The sequence below is a fragment of the Numenius arquata genome, chromosome 3 (assembly GCF_964106895.1).
Source record: "Numenius arquata chromosome 3, bNumArq3.hap1.1, whole genome shotgun sequence".
Classification (NCBI taxonomy): Eukaryota; Metazoa; Chordata; class Aves; order Charadriiformes; family Scolopacidae; genus Numenius; species Numenius arquata.
The window spans coordinates 15,181,453-15,203,619 of record NC_133578.1 but is presented as its reverse complement, the minus strand read 5'-3'; positions in this window follow the sequence as shown (position 1 = coordinate 15,203,619).

Genomic DNA, 22,167 nt, shown 5'->3' with positions numbered 1-22,167 from the left:
TTCTTACATGGCATCCTCATTTCTTACTTATAAATCACGTTTTTCTGAAGTTAAAATGATGGTGATATGGACCAGTCTGTAAAAGATTGACTATAAATCAGAATCACAAAGATTGTTCAGTAAAACTGAAAGAGGTTCATCTGATATCTCCTTTGGGATTACGGTTAGTTGGAAAATTACTCCTATTTTTGTTTCCAATAGAAATTTATAATTGCTTTTGGTCTAGACTTTACTTGTTAGTTCTCTTTTTTTTATTTTAAGTAGAAAAATATCAGTTTCTTGATAAGAAATAATTTTCAATAAAAAATCCTGTGTTCTGAAAAGATAACTTGGAATTTGACTTAAGGGTGATTTTTGGTTTTCTAATAACTACTTTTCAGAGAAAGACAGACTTTTTTGTTTTTAACAAAACATTATTTATTTATTTATTTATTTTATTTTTACCAGAATGAAATCTCTTTTCCTTTTTCCTGTTTTTAGTTTTCCCAATGTTTCCTAAGGGAGCTGATCCCTCCGTACGGCATTGCTAGACAGCATGAAGGTTAAATAAGGTCTGCATTGCAGTGTATTTAGTCACTTGGAAGCATAGGTATTTTGCTTTTCACTCCTTTTGAACCTACAGCCTGTGACTATATAAACCATCACACCAATTGCATAAAGTTATGTAGTGGAAAGACCTAAAATGAGTTCCACTCAAAATTTTAAAAGCTCTTATTGTCTCCGCATATGCTATTTAGCCTTGAGAAAAAAAATAAAAATCTATCAATATAAAAGTACCATGAAAGGCACAAAGCATTTCTTCTTTCTTTGTCTTGAAAACTGAGTTTCCAGACCAGATTCTTACTGCTTTTCCAACACAATAAATTTGGAGTAACTTAACTTGAAATACTGGAATTACTCTGGTGTAAAAACTGAGTCTGTGAAAGTGGAATCACAGTTCCTAACATCTTACTATAGAGTGAATTTTAAACATGAATCTATTGGATAAAACAGTGACGGGTTTTTATATTTTTTGTTTTAGTATCCCATATGGCAAAATAAATAAATCAAAAGCTTGCATAGCTTCTACTTCATCAGAAATATTATCTTCTGTCCTTAAAAGAAGGGTTTCTCTGTCATTTGGTGTAAATCTGGAGTACGGTAAATAACAACATTGAAATCATTATGTCGTGAAATCAATCGAATCACTCAGGATTTACATTTGTCTAACTGGGCTCACTATGCGGTCTAGCCGTATGTCTTAATACACAGAGCAGCTAGAACAGCAATGCATCAGCATAGCATTATAACCCGTCAGACTCCCAAAGTTGCCTCATTAAAGAACATGAACTCTACACTTACTAAGAGTTAAAAGAGACCATTTTCCAGTTGCCGTGACTTATTCTACAGAATTTTATTAATTATATCAGTTATGGAAGTGAAAGCGGTTAATTACCAGTAATCATGTTCTTCTTGTTCTACAAACTTGCAAGCCAAAACGTCCCAGGAACATTAGCCATAGGGAAACTTGTGAAAGGCACACAACCCATCTTCAGGTCTTTCTGCGGGTTGGGGATTTTTAACCAGTCCCCACTGTTTGGGGAGGGACTGATGTTTTTAACACAATTCTCCTCTCAGTTAGCCCTACTACTATTGCAACAAATTAATGGCATGATATTAACCCTCGAAACTTTGCGGTATGCACAAGGAAAACATGAGGCCTGATATGCTTCAGGAGCTTCACGTTCCCCTTTTCCACATCTTCTCCACAGGATACAGACAAGTTAGTCTCTTAACATTCCATCTCAGACTAAAAGCAACAAAAAACCAAAAAAATAGGAAGGGAAAAAATACGGAGTCCTGACTTTGGCAACAAACTGATCTTTACCCAGTGGTGTTCTAATGGATGGCATCTAAATGGATGATAAACAGATTTTAACAATTGTCTGTGGTCAGCCTCATGCCAGATACAAAACTGCCTGGTGCCAGTGCCTATACACCGTGCCTCACACCAGACAGCAGTGAAGCTAAGTCAGCTCTGCTTCCACAAAGGAGTTTGGCAGCCTCTCAGTTACGGAGTCTCCAGCACTTACAGGAATTTGTAGGCTGCCCATTGTCAGAACGCCTGCATCATCACAGGTCTATGCCAAACTGAGTCTACTGCTTTCCTTGGTCTAAGATACATTCAAGAACATTCATTATTTGGACACACATTATAGCTAATTCAGAATCTGGATTTCATGAAAAAAGAAAATATTTTTTTTCCCTAAAAAGCCCAAGTTAATCATTTAAAACAGTAATGAATATTTAATTCCTGAATTTCCTCTCTGAATACCTTGTAAGAAAACAAACAATAGTTCTCACTGCAATCTTAAGAATAAACAGAGTACAAAAAATATACGTAGTCCTAGCTTTTATCTTTTCCTTTTTGGTGTTTTCTTTTTCTGGTTCTTCACTGAATTTCTCTTTTTCCCTAGTGACACACAAGAGAGTAAGAATGCTTGTGCAATATGGCAGATCAAAGAAACCTGTATGTAATGCTTTTTATTTCCTTATATGAAATGTGTATAGTGCGTAACAAATAGTAAATTTAGCCTAGATCCAGCATATATCAAGTTAAAGCAATCTTTTCTCTGTTCTCTTCTTTCCCAAAATGAGAGTTTGGCACTGAAGGCTCTGGGAGTTTTACTCTTTCTTTTCCACATTTATGCAGGCTGAAAACATGTTACTATCTGCACACTGATAAATAAGACTGATTTTCAGCCTGGTTTGAAAGTATTATTTTATGTCAAATATTGTATTTTCCAGTTAGCAAAAACTGTAGAATGGCTTTGAAAGGTTAAGCTACTAGATATAACTCTTGCAATTGTGGAGCCTATACAACACTTTCGCACGTATCCAAAATGATTCATGGAAACAGGCAAGAAGAAGGGGAAAATCTGTCTTTGAAAGTGAAGACAGATTTGAATATAGAAAACACACAAAAAGGAATCTAAAGCATCTTTCCAAGCTAATAGAGCATGGCACACTACGAAGCTGAAGTTGAGACTGTGACTCAGATCTTCGTAGTACGTCTCAGACAGCTTGTGTTGTGGTATTAAAAGGGCTTCAGTGAGAATACATAAATCAGTGCTTCCCCCCACGGCCCCCTGATATAGGACCATAATGAATTTATTTGCTACTAATTTCAAGAGGTTACCAACAATCCAAGTATACAAACCATGACTGTGGTGTGAAGAGGCCTGCAAGAAAGCTTTTACAATTCTCTGATGACATCCAGGACAAGCATATATGGAGTGTTCAATCAAATGCTGCTCAAGAGATTACAAACGACTGATACCTACCTTTCAACCTTCTGCTACAATTCATCAACGGTTTTGCCTACTCATGTACTACCGGGCACAGAGGGGGAGAAGACAGCAGCAGTGGAGCAGGGGAGGGAAATGACTCAAAGCGTGGAACCTTCCAAGCAGTGAAAATAGTTTTTTTTTGTTAAAGCCAAAGGAATGCCACAAATAAGCTTTGCAGAGCATTGTGGGTCAGGAAGGAAAGGGGCATCAAACTCCAGCAAACTGAAGCAAGTGAAAAAGAGTAAACAAGATAGATATTCTCCCTTCTTAAGTCATCCTTCACAGGCACTCAGGCTTCCGCAGCTGTCTCCCTGTATTAAACAGCTTGCTCTGTAGAAGATCATGTTCTCTTTTGAGGTCTTTTGCAGTGCCTCAGCCTCCTATGGTGAAGTATCTCTTAATACATCTATCTTGTTGTACAGTGTCTTGGAGATCCTATTGAACCGCCTACGTTTCTTTTCACAGTAACCTCCAGATTTGTGAGCCCTTTAATAGATTATGAGTAAGCCTATTCCATGTAAGGTGTTGCCTTTATTTTAATAGAAGTATTTGTAGCTTTCTGATGTCTGTATAGTGTTTTCTATATTTTAGTAAAAGTGTTCTTTCTTTGTAGTGTTCTAGTACAGTCCCAAGTGTTGTAAAATATAAAAAAAAATATCCAGATATAAGCCAGAGCAATTGAACCCTTATGGATCATTTTTAACTGTTTCCCCCCTCAAACAAAATATATGTAAAAGCTAATCAGACAACCAAGCTACAAGCAAGCAAAAACCCTGAAAATTGTCCATGTCATTTTCTCCCCACAGGATTACTCACTATGCTGCTCATGGAAAATGAAATCTGAAAGAGAACATGAGTGCTGAAAGGAACCCCACGTCCAGGGAATTGGAAGCTACGCTCTTAAATGGATGGCCAGAGATTTTAAGAACAGTTTACAAAACAAAAGAACCATTTTGACATAGTAAGTAAAGCTAAAGCAGCCCACACCCAGTTTCTGCTGCCAAGAGTAAAAGGCCACAGGAGGTTGTTTCTGAGGTGTTATTTATATTGGATTTTAAAATGGTCTGAGGGGACAGAAGGTTAAGCTATCAATTATGTAATTGTAAACGAAGAACCTTTGGGAAGAGAAGCAGAAAATTGTACACTTAGAGAACGAGCAAGACATTTAGGAGAGGTTCAAGGTTAACTCCTTTCCTCCGCTCCTCTGAATTCTGTTAGAGTTCACATCACGGTACAAAGCCCAGGGAACAATTCTGGAGCAATAGGAATGCAATTCCTAAAATTGTGATTTACTCTGCAGCTCAAGGGATGCAGCAGGAGCTGTTACAGGAGGAAGCAGGGGACAAATACAGTCCCTAGCCCACCAAGGCCACATTGCAGCCACTGCAATTCAAATGCCACACACTTTCTGCAAGGCTATTGTAAGGCATGCTGTTAGCGTTCCTCTGCCCACCAGCCAGTGCCTTACTGCCAGCACTATTGGAAATGTGAAAAAAGTGCACAGGTAATGTGTGTTAATGGGAAATCTGATCAGAAGTAAAAACAGAGAATGGTCCATGAGGGTGTCTGCGCAAGTGCAATAGGAAAAAGAGAGAGAGAGAGAGACACCATAAATGCCCTTCCCTAACTCACTGTAAGGTAGAACAAGGCAGTTGTTCCTTCTCAAAAGCGGACAAAAGTCCACATGAAAAGCTTTTTCTTGGATGAATCTTGGGGCTGCTGAAAATACTTAACCATTTTTCTGGATACACAGGCAGGAAGCAGTAAGATGGATTATAAACCTTTCTCCTCCCTCTTTCCCATTTTGCTTTCTAATAGCCACTCCAAAACCTAAGACCCATCTTTCCACCCTGAAACCTCACTTACTGGCCTGAGCACCTCAGCCATTTCCTTCAAGTGGTTAAATCCTGCTTCTTCGCTTGTCTAGAAGCACTCCAGTTCAGCCAGGACTTTGGAACTGGGTGCTGAAGTAGCACACAGCTGGCTGAGCTGGGAAACCTTCCCATCTCCTTCCTTCCTTAGCCAAGCTGCAGGGAAAGAGCAGGGTCCTACTCTGGCATTTCCAGATGGAAAGCCTGAGACCCTATCAAAGTAGCCTTATCCCTGACTGCAGCTCAAAGCTCAGAAAAATTCCCCACAGGCATTGTATCAGGCCCTCCATGGAGACAATAAATTGCCAGAACACTCCAGAGATTCGGGAAGGTGCCTCCATTTCCGACAGGACAACAGGCTCCCCAGTCAGGGCAGAGAAGGTATGGGGCTCTGACATATAGAGAGGAGAAAGTGGGGAGATATTCCCCATGATGATCTCTTTTTGAGTTGGTGAGTTCAGGTGCTAGGAGGTAACAAGGATGACAGTCTGGGGTTCAGACAACAATTTCATAGGCTGCACAATGTGATCCAGCACATTAAGACAAGAGGAACATGTTGGATACACCCTTTTTCTGTTGGAAGATGCACTCTCTGTGCTTGTTTATTTTTAAACAATAGCACGAGAGGGGCATAGATCATGGAAATGATGTCCTTGTCCTCCTGTATGTTCTGTAAACTACTTAACATTCTTCTTGCTTATGTCTATGAAAGTACCAGGCTTGAAACACACACAAAAAGATAACGATCACTTCAAAAAATACTCAGGTGGAATTAAAGGGCACAAGTTCAAAACAAATATACATTTTTTCCTTTGGTTGATTGATTGTTTTTTTTCCTCTGTTGAAGAACTTGTGTAGCAGAAAAGACACACATTTTTAATTGAAATCAATGGTCTAGGATTTTGAGCCACATTGCCTGACCCAGAACTCGGTAAAGTCAATGGCAGTCTTTCCATTCACTCCAGTGGGCTTTGGATGAAATCCATAAAGCTGAAAGTGATGACTTGCTCTTTCAGATGCAGTCAATGCATGCAGTTTTTAAATGTATTACTATTATTTTCTTACTATGTCTCTTTAAAATGCTATTTATTCACCATGGTGTTGTGTAATACATAGATATATTAGTACAAATAACACGGCTCTCCATTCTAAGACTCAAATTATTAGGTTTCTCATACAAGCAATTCTCATAAAATCAAATAATGTAATTAATCAAAAATGAATGCTGGCTTCTTTATTTTTCATCATTCTATAATGATGTTTGTTTTCTTGAAAAGCTATGTTTCACTAAATGTTTAATACTTAATTCCAATGGTATCTTTATAATTTAATAATGACCTTTGCATAAGGTATTCTAAGTAGATACACCCTCCAACATATTCAGTATCCCAATCCTCTGATCATCTAGACCAGAACATGCCATTGCAGAATAATTGGTTTTCCCCAATTTTCCCCTGCATCTCCATAGGGATGATACATTCCTCAAACGTTGGCAAAAGACGGAACTTGGATGCATCAAAGTATTCACTTAGTCCCAGGAGCCCTGGGAAGCACTCCTAGGTCCTGTAGCTTAGACAAAGCCATAAAACCTCTTTGTTCTCAGGCTTGGATCAAAGCTTGCCATGCTACAGGCTGTAAAAAACCCACACAACACAAGCCATTCCCTATGCCAAAGGGCTTGCAATCTCAGCAAAAGTGACCAAACCAGGCATATACAGCTAGTCTCAAGCGCACTGGTGAGAAAGCAGGAAACCAGCAGCTGAACTACTGTGACCCTGTCATCAAAGAGAGTTTTAAGCAGGGATTTGAAGGTAGATAAGCCAGGCATCCTGTGGGAATCTCCCTGCCCTGCGTGTCCATCTTTTCACTTTGAGAAACATCCATACTTACCAAAAAAGACAAGAATAACTTATACTAAAATATAGTCTCCTTTTCCCGTGTAAAATGATTTAAAATTTGTAGTAATTCAGCAAGCTTTTGCACCTCATAATGGTTGTTAATTCATTAACAGAGAAGATTAACAGTGACTAATTGCAAGGAGTAATAATTAATTAAAGCTAGTGGAAATAATGCCTTTGAATGAATGGCATCAGTGAAACGCCAAATATTTTGTCACTGACATCCAGGGCTGAATTGGTGACCTCTAAATCTTCCTCACAAAAACGGCAGAGTTGCCTTGTGCTCTGGCCATCTAGGATAGGACAGCTGCACAAGTGTATCCTTATTCTCCATGGAAAGTACACAAGACCAGGGCATTTCCAGATAGAGCAGGTGAGCTGGCTAAAATTAGATGCGAAGCATAATAACTGGTGTTGAAGAGAAAGATAGTAAAAGAATTAGCATTTTTTCCATTTGCCATTGAAGTTTCTTCATCAAATGAACAGGAATTTCAAAACCCCACACTTAGAATTGATTAAAAAGATGATTGAGTTTCTCTTTCTTCAGTGAGAAACAAACTCTTGGCTAAAAGAACACCCTGTTTATTTTGAAACAGTGCCTCACAGTTGTTGTTATAGAAGTGACTATTCTCCCGACCCTGCCTGTAAGGAAAGCTTTCTCATTGCACACATGTTCAAAATATACCCAGGAGTCGTTGAGTTGTTTTTTGCAGGTGGTGACGAGGACACTCAGCTTCGATGGGGAATAACTACATGTAAATTGTTGTTTTGAGTTACACAGAACAGGGATTTCAATCGAGATGTCCTCTAGACTGCAATGAGTCCTCTGACCAGCTGGTGGCACCTTTCTAAAGATTTCTCAAAAGCCGAATTGGATTTAATCATCCAATTACAGGGAAAAGTCTATTGCTGGGCCGTGCTCAGCTTAGTGTGAAGACATTGCAATGTCCCACCACCTCAGTGCACCTTTGAACAAGCAGGAATGCAAGTCAGATTGCAGGATGCAAACATAGGGGAACTTTAGGATCATCTTTCAAGCCACGGATGGAATTATTTTTCCTGCAGTACAGCTGGTACATATCACAGCTTCTCCTGTCTGGGTTGTTGTTTTGGTTTGTTTTGTGGGTTTTTTTACATTAATGCAATCACTAAATGTAAATTAGAACTGAATGTTAACAGATCAGGAATCATTAACTTAACTGTAACTCTTTGTTCTATCAAAATCTCCTCTTTAAGTTATTATCATTGGGATTAATCAAGCTAGTGTAGGGATGATCAAGGCAACAAATCCGCCTTTCATGAATATTTCAATTTCTGGTTTAGTTTCTATAGAAAGATTTGAAAATAGAAATAAATCAACAGTTGTTCTCAGATTAGAAGCCCTCTTCCTGCTTTATAAAGCAGTCTTTTATAAAGAACAACAGATATTACATGTAAGGAATTAACTCAGGTGCCAAAGACTGAAAACTTGTAAAGAAAAAACCCAAATGAAAATAACTGTTACTTCCTATAATGGGGCACAAATATAGCTGGCAGTGTAGCCCTTTGTAATACTCCTCTCCCTCTAAGACTTGCTAAATTAATATAGAAAAGGTAAGACTAACACAAGAGGTATCTTCAGCATAGGGATAAGTTATGGATCAGGACTTGTAAATTTACACTGATATATACATTGTTCATCTTCTTCATCCTACAAGTAGGAAATAATAATGATTTTGCTTATGTGGCAAGGAAGATTTAACTGCTACTGAAATATGATGTGCACTTACAGCACTCGTGAATCTGCCACACAAACCCGTCCCGTTCAGCTGAATGTGTGCACCGAAGGTTGAAAGCCACCTACCTGGTGGTGTTTAAAGAAGCATCAGTACTTCATAGCTTGGCAGTTTTCAGTCTTTTCCTGGACTGCATGAACCTGGACACATTCCAGGAAGTGCTGACCTGCTTTTAGTCATAATTTTTGGCTCAGAAAGATGGTAGATAGTACATACACCCCATGAAAACACTCTGCAGTCTCATTGAAGGCTGTCCTTAAAAAAATTCTGAAAAGAGTTCAATTGCTTATGATGCCTTGTTTATCACCTAGGATAAAATATAGGAAAAGAATATTCCCCTTTCTTGGGGAAAGATGGCAATGCAGTGAAGAACGTGGTACTTCAAAGCTTTGTTTGCAGAGATTTTAACGTTAATAACACCAAAATTTTGCCCATCTCCACAGAAAACAAAAAGCCCAAATGATTTAATGACCCCAATCAAACTATAAATTTTGAATTTCCCTATGGAATAGATGGTGGCATTTTGTTTTGTTTTTTTTTTCCTCAGAATTTCAACCACAATGAGATAAGAATTTTTTTGAGAGAGAAGCCTGGGAATTGACCAGTAAACTCAGTCAGATAATGTAATATAGAGAAATGACTGGATGAATTACAGAAATTACTGGATGAATGAAAGAAAAACAACACACTAATTGTAAAGAAAATCTGAAATGGTTCTTTCCCCAAAACAACAAAAGAAGCAGCACAGACATACCTGTGAAAACACAAAACTGGAGGACAGATGGAATTACAAAAATTGCCGGAATCAGAGATGTGGGTTTTACTTCCACGGAAGCTAATGGTGCTCTATATTGCCTTACAAATAAATCCTAATAAACAAGTTAACAAAAAACATTGCACCAACAAGGTGAAGACATGAAAAACATATACTGACTCTGACCTCACTAAGAAACCTGTCTAGCTAGTAACATCTGGCCCTGATTTTGTACCTGCTGTTGTCCAGATTAGGTTTCTTTTAAATCTTGGTGCTAGTTTTGCACTTGAAGTTATCCAATTGCACTACCAATGTGCGGGTGATAGTCCCCCAGGATTTTGCTCTTGTTTACAAGCCAGTTTTTCAGGATGTTTTTGGAGAATTATATAAACCAAGGCTTAGATCAAACTCTTGGCCTAAGATATGGCAATAATATTTTAACAAGCAGTGTGCAAATAAGTTCTGATTCTTACATTGCAATTGCCTGAGTAGGCCCACAGGAACAAATAATTACTGCTAAAATGCTTTAAAATACGATCAATAAAAAAGATCATGACAGGTGTACTTCTAATTAAATTAATTGCTGGGTGAGAAAGATCAAGGCCAGATATTCAAACTTAGTTTCAATAATTTGAAGTGCCCAAACTATCATGTCATTGTATTTCTGTGTACCTGCTAATAATAAACTATCACAGGATATTGAACAAGGACTTGACCCTAAAATATTCTTATCTGTGTCTCCTTAGGGTCTATATAGATCTCCTTCCTTAATACCATGCACAAAATAAGAGGTGTTGTATAAAGCAGTAATCTATGTTGTTTTTTACCCAGGGCATGGAAATTCTTATTTTTACACATTTGACTGAACTGTATTGCAAAGCAAATTTAATTTAAGATCACCAGTTATGCAGCTTACACAGTGATCATGAGAAGCAGCTCAGGTAAACTTTTTACTTCTGAAAATTAACCTTTTTCTTTATTACTGATTTTATATAAAACCTTTTTTCTTTTTCTATGTTGTTTTTAAGAGTACCCATTCTCATTGGCTTGCATCTCTCTCCTAAATGGAAGCATTTTCACACAGAAGTGTAGGGTGAAAGAAACAAATTTTTTTGTCTTCCAAGTGCTGAATAAAATTAACATCTTGCCAGTGTCAGAGTTCTTTGGAGTTTGCAGAGGAAAAAAGAACTCACATTTGTTTTCAGAGAAGACACTGGTGCATAAACAATAATGACCAGTGCTTGATACAGTGCTGGCCGTTTGTATAGGACGTGGAGCAGTCTGAATTCTGAAAAGCCAGTTGCCAATATAAGCAACATGAAGTAATTTCCTGTGTGTGACCTAGGAGGACTCAAAGAGAAATTTTGTTTTTTCCTAAGCGTCTCTGGCTATCTGAGGTAAATTCATTGTTTTACATACTGTATATGCTTTATTTATTTACTTGCCCAGTTGATTTTGACTAAGGAAGCTCAGTGATGCAGGTGTTTACAGGAAATGTTTGCAGAGGACTGCAAATCAAAATGAAGAAAAACAACCTGCAAGTTCAAACAAACGTGCAGGGGCCATGCTTTTCAACACACTCTAGGTCACAACACAGGTGATGAATCTTCTTCATTAACAAGTATGTCAAGAGAAAGGTATTACAGCCCAGCTGGAGGGTGTAAATGCTCCCATGATCCATGAGAAAGGAATTATGTTTCCTTTCTGTTTGGAAGAGGACAAACCAGCAGTGTGGCCTTACTTGGAATATTTGCATGAGCTAAATAAGATTGGTTAAGAAAATTCTGTCTATTACATGTCTATCCTCATACCTGACTGAGCATTTTCTCCAGGAAAAAAAATATTTTGTAAGAATTATTTGTTCCCTGGGGATCAGGAAATCAAAAGAATATTAGCATCTGAGTCATTCATCAGACACAGCTGGACACACCAGGTCCTGTGCTATTTTAGCCAAATGAAAGACGAAAGTTCCTCACAGAGGAACTTGAGATAAGCAAGAAGAAAGCCTTTAGGAAAGCATATTTGAGTGATGTAGAACTATCACTCCTATAGACGAGAGCAGCACAGTATGCCGAGAACATTATTATCAGCATGAAATGAAGCAAGCCATTTTGACATTTCCAAACTCCACTTTTTCATATAACTTTTTATCCCTATGAAAAAAATTTGCTATTTCATTTTTATTTTTTCCTGACTCAGGACCAAGTGTCAAAATATCAATCTCTTATGAGACAGAAATTCCATTTTATATAAGCTTTCATATCAAGATCAACATCTCATTTTCTCATTTGAAGCATCTCTATTTTTACCTTCTCCCATTCAGCCTCTGAAGAAAAATAATGTATCTTAGAACACAGAATCATTTGGGGGTTGCTGCTTCTATTTCATATTCTCAGTTCACATGTAGTAGTTCAGATTTAAGAGGTTCAGCCTGTTTCTTTCCATAAATTCTGCTTTAGTTGGCTACATTAGAAGGCATGAGGTATCCACTCTGCTGCTGGAAAGGCTCACTACTGTGTGCAGAGGTTGGTAAGTTTAGCCCTCCAAAGACCACTTTTGGGGGTGTTCCACCAGGAAAATGTAGTGAAGAACAGCACACATCTCAAAATGCTTAAATATCACTGAGAATCTAACAAAGGTCTTTAAGCCGTGTGCTCTGGTGCCTTTCAGAATACATATTTTGATAAGTTTATATCCTACTGGAACTCGCTGGAGGCATGTTTTAATTTTAACTACCATTTTGCACTATCAGTTACACTGAGCTAGGGAGCAAACTGCTTCAGTGCAAAAGGAAGATCTGCTCCCATCTCAAATTCATATATTTCATAGGTAAACTTTTCCAGCTGTATAGCAAACAGGAATGGCAAAAGGTGTAAATTATGAACTACTCTCCCAAATTTAAAAAAAAAAGGAAAAAGAGAAAAAAAGGATCCTTTGGCCACATAGGAAACTGTCCTTGGATCATTATAAATTTCACTTTGGGAGCACACAGAGAATCTAAATTAGGCACAGCCAGATTACTCTGTCTACAGGGTAAGAGTTTCTCTCTTTCTAAAGAGTCAATATTCTAAACACAGAAAAGTGTGAAGGGGAAACAGAGGTACAGACATAAGTCCTCTGCTTATGATCTGTCAGCAGGTTCATGGCCAAGCCAAATCTCATAATTCTCATTTTAATGCCCTCTCCAGAGACCTTCCAACTCTTGGTTGCAAATTGTTATTAAAGGAGAAGTATGACCTGTTAAAGCTGTGTAAGAAAGGACTCCAGAAGATCACATGGTTCTTGGAAGAGGAAAAGAACAGCAGCTGTGAATAAAAACAGTAGATTCATGACCAGTAGAAAGAAAGAAACTTGCCTTCATATGAATTTATGCCATCAGTTTGAACAATGTGCGCTCTCACACGTCTAATAAGCAATGAGCTCATGCTATAGCCTCTCTCTTATGGGAGGAAATTAAATAGGTCTCGTTTTTACCTGCCTTTCTATTTTCACAATGTAGAAAATAATTTCCTTGAGACCTCTGTCCTTCTGTCAAAAATGTGGTTGAAATTGCCCAGTCAGCTCAACATTATGGTGGGAGAGGGACAAAATCAGACATTTAAGCAGTTATACGCATATTGTTTCACTCACACTCAGCATACAGCATGATAAAAGAAGCCATATTTCCTTAGGAAAACAGGCTAAATATAAATGCAATGCTACTTTTCTGACAGCCATTTGGAGCTTTGGCAGGACAAATTTTTTTATTCAATGGCATTTCATACAGAAAAATATAAGCTACAATGTTGCCTCCTATACTCCATGAGGAAAATTAATTTGGCCTCTAGGGCTCCTTGCTATTAATCTCCATCAAGTACCCCTGCCAGCATCCCCCCAGAGGCCATGACCCCACAGAAGCACTTATGCCCATGAGCAGCCCTATAGATTTCAACTGTCACAGGCTTGAAGTTTAGTGTTCCTGAGAGATCACTGTCACAGTAAGTTCAATTTTTAAGAAAATATTGAGACTAGGTCTGGGGAATATGCATACTAAGATATTGTAATGAAATCCGCCCCAACCTGCTAATTCTGGTCTGAGGCAATTTCACACCAGAGGTAAAAGTATGGGGGTCAGTAAAGTTATGTTAGGATGGATTTACCCCATGTCTGTACCTACAAAATGTTTTAATAGTGCACTTTTACAGGCAAAGCACTTGCCAAGATAAGATGGGAAATCAAAGCTGAATGACTGAGAACTGAGTCCAGCCCTGAGGCCCTGAGTAATGCCACAGATACAATAAAGGAATCAGAAGACATATATAATGAGTTTCTGCTGTACTAGCTAGGAACTGTCAATCAGGTGGGTGGGCTTTTTCCCAAGTTAATTACACTTCAGAGTTGATCTAAAATCCATAGATTTATAAAGAAAAAGCTTTGGTGGGATTATTTTCAGAGTGATCAAGGTCTTCTGAAAGCCTAAGAAGTCAAGTATGACACAAGAAGAAATACTATAAGCTGGCTTGTGCAATTATAAATAATGCAAATCAGGTACTTCTGAACTTCTAATTCCTAAAATACCAAGCAATAATTTAGCTGTGTGTGGCTATTTAATTGTGCAAATTCTGCAAGAACTTCAGCTTTTTTCACAGAACATAAAACTAGATGAGCAATCTCAAACTTTTGGTGGCCAATGAAAGAGAACTGAAGAAAAAACAACGGAGAGGATATTGTACTTGGCTTACCCTGATGACTTGGAGTGTAGAAGTGCAGCTATGGATGTAGATAAGTCAGAGGTCTCTAAGTAAAAAGGTTGCCAGTGAGTGACAGAATAGAAGCCTTTCAAGTCATACTTCAAGGTCATGAGGAAGGGGGTTAGATAAGTCTCTTCCTTTTCCCACTTATCAAGTGTCTATATGCGCCACCGAAGAGGCTCTTTTTAGCTTTGCTTTCATCAATTAAGCAGGCAATGCCTTCTCTGTAAGAGATCCTCAAAGAGTTTGGAAATATAATAACAGCACTCATTTATTGATTGCTTTGATCAGATACTAGGCAGGAGGGAAGAAAACCTCAACATACACGTCAATAAACAACCTGGAGCCTCTAAAGCCATACCGAGAGAGCCTGAGAACTAACAATGAGGCTGAGATGCTCAAAAAAGAAAACCCATGACAGCGAATCAATATAAAGCCTTGTGGTAAAGACACTGAAGTAAGAGGAGGAATGTTGGGTCACTGTGAAAAGAACTCTGTGGCCTGAATTAAAATGCTGAGACAACTAATAAGGGAGCCTTCAGGTGCAGGGAGTGGGTGAGACCATCCCCTCTCTCCAAATTAATATAGAGGAAGCTTGGGGTGACAAGGCCTTGAACAAAGGTCAGGTTGGACAGGCTGAATCAAGGCACTGATTTGGCTGTATACTTCTGACATCAGGAAGACATGAGGGTTAGCAGCCTCTCACTTTCTCTGGAGACAAGTGGCTTGTGCTTTATATAGGCGCCGAGGGTATCTGAATACACTGGGTTTGGATAAGCTCTACAGGGCTATGAGCTATTTATGCTGAAGTTATTCCTGGAGTGCTTGTAGTATAGATACGTTGGGAGTCATCCAGAAAAACAAATGGGAAGGGAAAAAAATGGCAGGAGATATGCGGCACTTTATTGAAGATTATGAAGAAAAAATTATAGGAAAAGGCTTTTCAGCTGACATGAAAAGAATACTTGTTGGAAGAAACTGAAAACAGCCCCACTACCTCAATAGTGTTGTTCGGAAGCCAGGTTGTGACCCAGTCAGAGGGTCTGAAAATTTTAGTATCTATTACAGTATATTCTGTGTATAGTAAGCTGTAAGGTAGAGCTGCCTATAGACTTTAAAAAAACCCATTGGTGTGCTTTTCAAAAGCTCCTTTTCTTCCTTAGAAGTAAACAGGCAAGATGTTTTTAGAAGGTTCGTAATTCCCTTGATATAACCAATTCTAAATTCTCAAAGGGAAAGCTCTTAAGTATGCAGATGCACAATAACCTCAAGTGATACTCATCCCTAAAACACAAAAAAGGTAGAAGGCCTAATACCAAAACCAGTGAACTCACGGGTCTGAAATGGTCATGAAATGAAATGGAGATTCAGCAAGTCCTGGAACTGTAGCACTGCAACAAGTTTTTGGAGTGTGTTACACAAGACTCTTTAATATTCACAATCAGACTTCATAGAAACTATTATCTTGGATCTTTTGAACTAGGTGATCTCCAGAGGTCCCTTCCAACCCCATATCATTCTGTGATTCATTCTGTGATCTTTGGTGGGATTTGGGAGCCAAATTCATCAGGTATACAAACACTCCCTGAGTGGACGCATGGCCATGAAATAAGCACATTTATTACTTTCAGGTTGTTGTCTGTGTGTTCACTTTGTCTACATTAGTTTTGGATGTTTTAGCCCTCAACAGAAGCCATGTAAACTCTCTCTCATTTACTAAATGGGCACAGGTACGCCTGCAGGTTTGCATGGAATAGTGAATAGAATAGCTATTGTGATCACTTGTCCATTTCGCTAAAGCAGGATAAGAGGGAAACAATTAGCATGTGGAACCACCAAAGATTGATTTCACTGAGGATTTGTGTCTCATTTACTATCTTTGGCATAAAAAGCTCTATCAGTATGGCAGGCCAGGCTTTCTTTGTAGAGCCTCCTGCAATCTTCGTCTCCTGCAATCCTGATCTCCCACATGCACGTCCTGACCTTTTCCAAAGCTGTGACAAGATGGGTTACACACAACTGTCCACTTCTGGAAGGAAGCTCTTGAGCACTCCAAAATATCCCTCAAGTTAGACAAGTACCAGACAGAGTTCACAAAATAGCCCTTCTGGGGCTACCTTCTCTGCTACCTTCTCTGTAGCAGGGAGCTTTTTCTGTGGCTCAGGCACAGACAATCCACCCAGCACGCAAACGCCCCAGCGTCTAAAACCGCTTGACATCACAGTGCAGTTTCCTACTCACACAGGATCCAAATAGGGGCTGTCTTTTCCATCCAGCTGATTAAAAAGACAGCGAAAGTGCGAGCTTCATTTCCCTAGGAAACAAGGCTACGAAGCGCCTTCTCTGAACTGCTGAAGATCAAAAGTGCCAAGTTTTACCAGTTCTTGTTGCTAATGAGGAAAGCATTCATTACAAGTGTTTTCAAGAGTAATACTATGTTTGCGCCCCCAAACAGGTATCACTGACAAGCACAATTTGTAGATAGTTGGTAAATGCTTAAAACTCTATTTTTTAATGCCATAATAAAACCAATGCAGAAGCTGATGACTCAGCAGGGCTATGATACCTTTTTGCTAATTATGTGTTAAAGTTTATGAAACTAATAACTGTTTTTAATAATACTGAGGAGGTGAAAGCTTACGTTTAGAGAATGCATTAAAATTTGCACAGGTAATTGGATTGTATGGGAATTCAAGATAAGAATAACTTAATTAAAATGAAATTTTAAAACAAATGACCCAGGTTGTTTTTTAATTCCTTCACTCAACCCTGAAAAAATAATTTACATCTCAGTGTGATCAGTACATAGTCAGAGTCATAAAGAGGTGTTATGACTACTAGATGAAGAGCAGAGTTAGGCAGAGGATGGGTATATAAATGAGGAAAAAGGGATTAGAAGTTCCAGAATTCATCTATTGAAGTTACAATCATAAATGTCCGGACCATTTTGAGAGGCAAACAATCACCTCCTAAACCAGGCAGTCACAATTTCTTATTTCCTTTGCCTCTCTTCCTATCTATCCCCTCTGTGCTTGCTACTTTCTTTTAGACAACCCTCATCAAAGTGAATTAGCTTTGTTCTTGGCAGGGTCAGGTCTACATTTCCCTATTCTCACCCAGCTTCAGAGTTGATACCCTCTCTCTTTCAACTCCTAATAAATCTTCTGCAGTAGCTAGCAAATGGTCCAGCGTTTCTGCACTGTGTTTCCACCACCAAAGTTCCAATCTGGAAAGGTATTTTCTCTTAGTCTTGATGTGTCACATGTACCTCCTCATACAATACCCTTTTCAAATTAGATGTTTCTGAGAGGAATATAGAAGATATCAATCCTGTTTAGGTGTGAGTGCTGATGATTACAGAGTACTCAGGCTATGAAAGGAGATATCTACATGTTGTAGGAAAAGCGAAGGTCTATCCTGTTCTTGCTTCAGTACCTGTAACCAGAGATTGGAGATTCACTGTGCTTATGGACCCACACCCTGGCACCTGGCACCCTGAGCTCAGTAACTCACTAAAAAATGAAAAAAGGATAACTGAAAAGAATTATTATCCCCAATTAGAGCCAATATGGAGAGAGCAAGTGACATGCTCAGGGTCCCATAAACTGTCCTAAAGCAAAGTGAAACCAAACTCTTAGAATCCTTGCCCAGGAGTTTTTGCTCTCCTTGACAAGGTGCAAGCGTCCTTCAACCAGTGCAATTCCTGAATCACGTATCACACAAGGAAACACATTTTTTACTGTGAAGGTGACTGAGCACTGGCACAGGTTTCCCAGAGAGGTTGTGGAATCTCCATCCTTGACAATATTAAAAAAATGCCTGGACATGGTCCTGGGCAACCAGCTCTAGATAAACCAGCACCACCAGGTTGAACACAATGTCCTACAGAAGTCCCTTGCCACCTCAACCATTCTGTGATTTTGTGATCTACACCTTTCCAGAACCCGAGTAAAATCACTGACTGCTGTTCCCAGATTTGAAAACTGCACTGCCTTCCTTGTCTACCTCTGTTGAGAAAGTCTGTTGGTAAAAGGGAGGCCAAGCCTGAGTTTACACAGTGTTCGCTCCTCTGCCCAATTTCACATTGCCTTGTACAGGCCATAGTTGGGGAAATGTGATTATTACTCTGTTTTTACTTTACTTTTTGTTTTCCCAGAGAAAACTGCTTTTCTCCAATAGGATAAAAATAGCCTTCCACAACTGTTCTACCCCTTTAGACTTAGTGAATAATTGAAGAACGCTTTCCCGGTAGTTAGTAATGAAAGAGGTTTACTCTGAACCTTTCTCCATTATCCAGTGCCAGCACTTTCCTCTGTTGCTGAGGTTGCAAGAGAAAGTGAGAGGTGACAGGTGCTTGTATATCTCTTCATGAACAAATGAAGGAAATTCTGCTGCCATCTGCCTGGGTTTAAATCTGCAGTACCCACTGGATAACTGAGAAGACTTTGGACTTACTCAAGAATAACTGAAAGCAAAATGTTCAACTACATTTTTCATCTGGCATGTTCAAAAGAACATGTGACTAATGAGACTGACATGTCTATAAATGTACGACAAAGTATCAACCCATATGGCTTGCTTTTTTTACCAGCTCTTCCCTCCTACTCTCTCGATTACTCACCTGTGGGTACCAACATTAACCTCAAGGCAGTTTTCCTACTATTATATCTTGGTTCTTTTTTACCTGCGTTAACCAAACTTCATTGAATTTCTTCTCTGCTAAATAGATACTCCTATTTGTATAAAATAGTTTCCTACAGCAACTACTGGCAGCTTAGGCTCCCAGCCTACAGAAGGAGGGACCTGTGCAAAAAAAATCTCTGCCTCTATTCCCAGCACAATTTGGCTTCCCTTGTTCTTTACCGCAAACTTCTACCCGGGTTACAGACCCAGACGAGGGTTTCCTGCCTCTAAATTCCACTGAAAGATTGGCCCCTAATTCAATATTCGCCACAGACAGGCTTGAACTACCCCACCATACAGAAGTCAGAGAAGATACTGCATGTTCAACTTCTTTATTTTCTTTTTTCTAATTTCTTTCATGGCTGTAATGGCACTTATATAATCTCCATGTCAAAAAAGAAGCCATTCATGTTAGCAACTGGGGGGAAAAAAGGGGAGGGATTTTTTTTTGTTTAGTTAGGCTTTGTTTTGTTGGTTTTGGTTGTTTTTTTTCTTTTTGGAGCTTTTGTTCCTGCAAGTCAGGAAGAGCAGGGGAGCTTTTTGAAAGTGTAGGGACGCTAGAGGACACATGTAATACATTAAAAATTAAAGCTCCAGGAGTGATGAAGACTATTTAGGTTTCATTTATCTATGGACTTCTGGTAGGTTTTGTTGTAAAGAAAAAGCAAAGGGAAGCCCTGCAGCTTCTCCTCTCAGAAGAGGAAATTAAAGGATCCTAGGTATGGTACTGGGAAATTAGAATGAAGCATTGCCTCATTTTCCGTTACTAGAGCTTTATGGATACGAGAAATCCTGGAAGGAGTGAGGTTTTATGTAATCTGAATGGAGAGCCTCATCACAGAAAAAAATAAGCTACTAGAAGTCCCATGCTGAGAGTTGGCATTGAATTGAACTGAGCCTGTAATACTTTGAGGGTGAGGGAATAGGGTAAGTAGTAATAGAATAAGGCATCCTTTGGTTTGGTGCAGACCTTAACCTACTGTGTCTAGGAAACTGAATGTTAAAAGGAATTTCTGTGTTTATGCATAATGTAAAATTGCAAAAGAAGAGCCATTTAAATTTGCCTTAATTAAAAAAAAAAACTGCTGAGGAAAAATCATAGTCCATAATTGTGAGATTGTTCTTTCATTTTAAATTTGCTCTGAAATCAAACTCCTTTTGCCTTCTAATGCACAACACTAAACCAACTGACAGTACTATAATTCCCTTTTATTTATTTTTTGCCTCTGCCTATAATTTTAAAATTCTCATGTTGATTCCTAAAAAAAGTGCAATAAAAGCAAATTAATAGAAAATTAACTCATGGTTCAGAATGAAAAAGTCATGACTGTTTTTAAAGTGCCTTGTAGTAAGCTCCATATGAGATATTGAAACCTGAATTGCCTGACCTTCTGAAGAGGTTAATTGACTGCAAGCCATTGCAGGCGGTGGCGTTTCTTGAATGATCCCTGCCATTCAGTGATAAGGCGTCATGGAGAAGAAAGGGCAAGCCAAAGCAGGATGAAAGGGACCACACTCTTTGAAAGGCAATGAGGAAGGAGTAAGTATCTGAGCCAGAAGCAGTCAACTGCTAAGGTATGCAAGAGCAGGATGGGAAATGTTTGAGGTTTTTAGCAGGTTCTCCTTAAGACTCCATAGGTCTTCATGGACCAGATTTGTGCCATTCCTGAACCTCAGAGCTAAGTTCCTCCAACTGAACTGTCTTTCCCAGGGAACTGCTTTTACTCACTTCCTACTTGTGCTAGTCTTTCTACGGCTTCAGAACATGCTATGTCTAGCAATTTAGGGTTTTTTCTTTCTCTTTTCTGTTTTTTTAATAATCTGACCCACGAACCTTTCCAGCTAAAGAGAGTCCTTGGGTCCCTGGACCTTTATTTATGTTTAACACAAAACGTAAATAATCATTCAGTATTCCCAGTATTCCGCTGTGAGTGCTCATGTGCTGGGACATAACAGTTTCTTCCTTTAAATTCTGTTAAAGCCTGTAAAAGTTATGACTTGTTTGTTAAAATGATGGCAGGACTTAGGGTAAAGAGGTGAACTGGTGATGACCAAAGAGGATTCAGCTCTTTGCCTAGGATTAACCCTCCCATAATGCACACGAAATCCAACTGTGCAGGCATATATCTTCATTCAGTAATGAAGCAACATGTTACCACACAATAGGGACAGTTAACACTTCATTAGCTGGATACAGCTATTCCTATTTTGCTAATTACAAAGCAGTTGACCAAATAAAGACAGGATGCAAAGCAGGATTACAAAAGACTCTGGGGTCATTACCATCAAACAGGGCTGTGTAGATCTGCGGGAGCAGTACAAAGGAAAGAGCACACATACCACATAGTGAGTTCGGGTGCATGGTGAACAGGGAAGACTAATTTCCTGCCAATAGAAAGTGTAATAGAAACAGAGACAAACCAAAAATTAAAGGAGAATGAGACAACAAGAACAATTAAGAAGCCTCAATTGGAAAAAACTCACGTGTGGGGAAATAAAACAGACGCAAGTGGGGCAAAAATCAGTTGGTGGTATAATAGTATCATTTTTACATGGGATTTATACCATCAGAAACAAAATGAAATGCTGTTTTTCAGCTTCTCAATAGACTGGATCTGTGTTACAGCAAGATAGGGAGGCTCCTCTGCAGAGATGCCATCAATTTGATTTTCAGTTTCTGTTTCAAAAAAGCTAAACATCAGGCAAAGCGCAAATGTCAAAAAATAACTGGAGAGGGAGAAAGCCCAAGTGAAGGGAAAACACACCTAGCATTTTCTGCAGCCTCTTATTTAGACTGCTTGGGTGGGGTTTTTTTATTTATTTTAGGAGTTGGGTGTTGCATCTTGCCCATTCTTTCTCCCAGATTAGCTGGACATCTTGGAAAAGCTCTTGCCTCCCTGTTAACAGTATGCCAGAGAGTAATACATCGTGCATAACTGCACCTCCTAATAGTACTGCAAATATTTTTGGAGTATTTTTTTATTTCTTGATCATCACTACAAGGGAAAAAAAGGCAATTGAGACCTTTAAACTTGTTAAATTCTGCCAGATACATGATTTTCTTTCAAGGAACATGACTTTCTTTTAAGTATATTTTTCCTGGTTCTAATGCTTTGTGTGGAAATTT